The sequence below is a fragment of the Miscanthus floridulus genome, chromosome 8 (genome assembly GCF_019320115.1).
Source record: "Miscanthus floridulus cultivar M001 chromosome 8, ASM1932011v1, whole genome shotgun sequence".
NCBI classification, from domain to species: domain Eukaryota; kingdom Viridiplantae; phylum Streptophyta; class Magnoliopsida; order Poales; family Poaceae; genus Miscanthus; species Miscanthus floridulus.
Window position 1 is genome coordinate 152,586,328 of NC_089587.1, and position 5,235 is coordinate 152,591,562.

A 5,235-nucleotide genomic window follows, 5' to 3' on the forward strand; every position below is an offset into this window, starting at 1 on the left:
GGACTCCTTGCCACGTCAAAGGACGAAGAGCGAGTTGTCGGATCGAGTGGGCTTGAACCCCATTGAGCCGAGGAACGTCATGAGGCGCATCTACCATGCGGCCCTGGGCGCCTGTTTCAAGCCATAGAGGCTCTTGGAGAGGCAACACACCAAGTCCTTATGTGAGGTGTCGATGAAGCCGGCCAGTTGTCTCGCATAGACCTATTCATCAAGCACGCTAAGAAGGAAGGTGTTGTTGACATCAAGTTGGTGGATGGACTAGTTGCGCTTGGCAGCGATTGTGAGCACCGTGTGCAGTGTCGCCGGTTTGACGAAGGGATAGTATGTCTCACCGTAATTGATGCCCACTCATTACGTGAACACCTCAGACACCACGGACTACCATAGTTTGGTCGGTGCCCTCCAATATCTGACGATGACACGACCTGACTTGCAGTAAGCCATCCAGCAAGCGAGTCTCTTCATGCACGCTCCAACCATGGCGTATCAGTCCCTCGTGAAGAGGATACTTCACTATGTCCGTGGCACCCCAGCACTTGGTCTCCATCTCTGGAGTTCAGACCAGATAGATCTCATTGCCTACTCTGACATGGATTGGGCCGGGTGCCCAGACACTCGACGCTCAACGTCAAGCTTCTGTGTGTTCATGTGGGACGCCATGATCTCATGGTCATCCAAATAGCAGACGACATAGTCTCCTATTCAAGCGCTGAAGCTGAATACTAAGGAGTCGTCAATGCCATAGCCGAGTGCACTTGGCTCCGGCTGCTGCTGGGTGAACTCGACTGCCCACTGTCGAAGGCAACAATCATCTTCTGCGACAATGTCTTCGCCTGCTACATGAGCTCCAATCCGGTGCATCACAAACGCACCAAACATATTGAGCTCGATGTGCATTTCATCCAAGAAAAAGTCATAGTTGGCCAGTGCAAGGTTCTTCATGTACCCATGACATAGCAGTTCACCGATGTAATGACCAAAGGCCTATCGACAGCGATCTTTAAGGAGTTTTGAAATAGTCTGTGCATCGCCGGCAACGACGCTTACACTGAGGGGGGTGTTAGCAACCTATTTTAGTCCATGTTAGCATGTCCTGTGGCTCTCCTTGAGTCTAGCTAGCCAATGTCAGTTATCTAAGTTGTCCTCATTCTTCTTTCTCCCACTTACAACCCCCTTTGTCACATACTCACATTAGGTGCAATAGCCTCACTAAAATGAAGCACATAAACACACATCAAACAAGTTGCTGAACGCAAGGTGTTTGATGACATTTCTCACCGAATATTCGTAGATCACTCGATGACGATAGCCGCTGTCCTTGTGGTATTCACAAAGAAATAGGCAAGCAACCGAGGGTGACCTCCTATCACCATCCGCATTCCAACATCAAAACTTAAACTCTGAGTGAATGGAGATAAAAGAAATTCTTCCCTACGCTGAAAAGAAAAGAAACCAACCAACACTCAATGGCAGGATGAGTGGACGACGAGACGAGCTGGGAATCACGTGCGATGGCATAGCGCATGTGCGAGATTTGGAGGGAAGTAGTACCAAAGCAGAGGCACCCACTAGATGGTTCGGTTGACGCGCGCTGCAACTACAAGTGTCACTTTGTGAGCACTTGGCTACTGCAAGCATCTGGATATGGGAGCCTCCGACACCTGGTCTCTTAGGGCTTCCCATGCTTTTTTATTGGTAGCTCCATGCGCTACGTAATATGCTTGAAGAGAGAAGGCGGTCCATGCTAAAAAAAGAAGTGGGAGAGAAAATAAAGGTGAGGTATGATGAAAGAAAAAAGTTTCTTTACAAACTACACGTAATGATAGTTTGCATTGTGTGGATAGTAGTATCAGGTATCGATATTAGGGATACCTAAAGAAGGGATTTGAGGACCGTGGATGACAACTCACCTAGATTATCAAGGACGTATTTCAGTCTCGACCGACCCCGAGGGCATGGGCTTCATCTCGCTTGACCCCTTGAGCATGGGCCCCCTGTCGCCTGACCACAAGGGTACGGGAGCCATCTCGTCTGACCCTGAGGGCATGGCCCCATGTCGCCTGACCCCAAGGGCATGGGCTTCGTCTTGTTCGATCCCTTGGGCATGGGCCCTGTGTCGCCGACCTCAAGGGTATGGGAGTTATCTCGCTTGGCCTTGAGGGCACAGGCTCCGTCTCGTTTGACCCCTGGGATGCGAGCTCTATCTCGCCCGATAGGGACCTATATCGCCTCCAACCACTATAGGTCAGAAGGTACGACCCTAGGGTCAAACTACTAACACCGAGCAGGAAGCAGGCACGTCTTGATGTGACCCATGGCCATGTCAGGCCATGCCCGGGGGTTCACATCACTAATAGTAATAGGTGTGTGGTCGTTGTGCTGCCTACTCCCCGTACGGCCACTGACGGGCATGTTGGGTCACCACACCATCCACTAGGATGGGATGAGATGTCACGGCCCACTGATGATATCGAGGCATGGCACTAGTGGTGAATAGGAGCCCAAAGCGGAGGCGTCCCCATCACCATCTACAGCGTCGGCGGGACCCGCGTGAAGGAGAAGGACACGATGGCCCTGGAGGCTTCCTTCTCCCTCGCTTTTCTCCTTTTCTCTCTATATAACCTGCACCTTCCCCTTCACCTATAAAAGGGGAAGCAGGAGCACATGGCTAGGAGAGAGACATCTAATGAGCATATCGCTAAATAAGCTCAGCAAGACTCAACTCCATTCGATCTTTTCACCAGAGACTTGGGAACTTCTCCCTCTCTCTCTCGTTTGTAACCCCTACTACAAACTAGTGCCGGTAACACGAGCAGTAGCACACTGGACGTAGGGACATTTTGCCCGAACCAATATAAATCCTTATGTCCTCCGAGCACACCATCCGGGCTAGACATGTAGATACAAATTTACTAGCCGATGATCCAAAACATCGACAGTTGGCGTGCTAGGTAGGGGCTTTTTGTATGTCTCGACATCCACATCAGGCCTTGGATAGCTAGTCATGGCATCTGCTGGATCCTAAGCACGCACGTGCGCTTCCAGAATCTAGATTTCATCATCATGATAGAGGGAGAGTTGGCGCAGGCCTCCATTGCCATCTAGCCTCTCCACTCCGTTGGCCTCGATGCGATCATCGAGGTGCTTGAGGAGCTACAGCTACACGCGTCAGAGGCTCATGCCCCTGGGAGCGACCAGCTCCTCGGCTTCGATTATGGGAGGCTAGAGCACTAGCTCGATGCCTTCCTAGGACCCTGACCATCCTAGGAGGACCTACGCTACCTCACCTTCTCGTTCGCCAATGTCATGTTGTAGCTTGCTAGAGGAGAATCGCTCTCCCTAGAATATCTCATTCGGAGCACCCAGACAGTGTTCCCGTTTCGTCTACGCAATGCCACGTGGACCGTTGGCCACCTTATAGCACAGTGCATGCACCCATCCCCTATGAACAATGAGTTCATGGAGATGACCGAATACATCATGGAATCTTTCCACGACCTTCTCGTAGGAGATTTAGAGTCGCCCTCTGACTCTAACTCCAGCAGGGGGAGCCATCACCCCTTGTGAGAGTGTTTTATGGTAGGTACCCCTGAGGGACGCGTCAAAAGCATCCACAACGGAGGGGCTACCCCACCAAACGACCTCAACAATGAGGTTGAGGGAGACACAGGGACCCCGCCATGCCTGTAGGTGGAGGAACTGAGGGCATGGCATAGGGAACTCAAGGATGCGTGACTCCATCTAGAGCAGGAGCGCGTAGAGCTCGAGCAAGAGATCGAGTGTTGTGGAGACGGTGGGCGTGCATGCACCATGGTCCACAACATGAACCAGAGGATCATCAAAGACGATAGAGCCCTCCCACACTTCACCTGGGCAAGCCAGAACATCGCTGCCATGGTGGTCTTGCTCTGAGGGCTCTCAAAGCCCATGACACCTGAGGATCATCAGGCCCATCATGAGATCAGCATGCTACTCAAGCACGCGGCAGTGTAGTAGGTGAAGAGCTTGTTGTCTCGGTGATGTAACCTCAACGCCAGTCAGCATGCACCCTCAGGATGACATGTTAGGGATGTGTCTATCCGTAAGGCACTGCACGGTGGCGGGGGGCACGCCGCAGCTCTGGTGCATGAGCACGGCCTCCACCGTGATGTGCGTAACACCCTAGATGCCCATAGGCATGGATGAAGCAACGAGAGAGAGGAAGCCAGCCATGGCTACCACCCTCGTCGCGATGGATGCTATGATAGCGGTGAGGATCAGAGCTTGAGCTCTGACCTACCGAGGCCTTAGGCCTTTGGCCGACACATCCTCAACGTTGCCTTTCCACCATGGTACCGACCACCGACCAACATCCCGAAATACTCCGAGGAAATGAAACCCAGACTATGGCTTGAGGATTATCGGCTTGCTTGCCAAGTTGGTGGAGCAGATTGTCATAGTTTCATTATTCGCAACCTTCCATTGTTCCTGGCCAATTCGACGTGAACATGGTTGGAGCACCTTCCACCTAGCTAGATTTAAAGTTGGGCGGACCTAAAGGAGATTTTTGTGGGAAACTTCTAGGGCACCTACACGCATCCTGGGAACCCATGGGATCTCAAAAACTGCTGACATAAGTTTTGGGAAACTCTTCATAAGTGCATCTGCACTTCTCCCGGTAGTGCAATGAGCTGCCCGACGTTGCCGACACCGATGTTATAGGATCCTTTCTGTCCGGGACCATCTATGAGTCCCAAGTTCACAAGCTAGGATGCAAGGGCTCATGAACCACCAAAGAGCACCTCGACATTACCACCAGCCATGCCTTAGGCGAGGAGGCAGTCAGAGCTATTATCGACTACCCCAAGGGCAAGACGAAGTGAAATGAGGACGCCGGCAAAGGCACCTCCAACCTATGGTAGAACCGCTTGGAATAACACACCTTTGGAGGCGCTTGTCTTCCACCAAACACTAAGCACCCTGAGAGCGAGATACTTCGGGCAAATTCCGTCGAGCACACCCCAAGGGAGAACTCGAATAATCCACATTTTTTCTCTAGGATCCAATAATGAGAATGAGTTTACAATACTTAGTCAATTTCATACAACTAGAGTCTTAGAAATACATTATTACAGTACCAAGTTCAGAGTGCAAAAATTAAACAGCGGAATTAAAATAAACTTCTAACGGTAGATTACAAGAATTTGTCTATGCCCATCAGAAGAATCCTTCACACAACAACTACTCTTCAAGCTA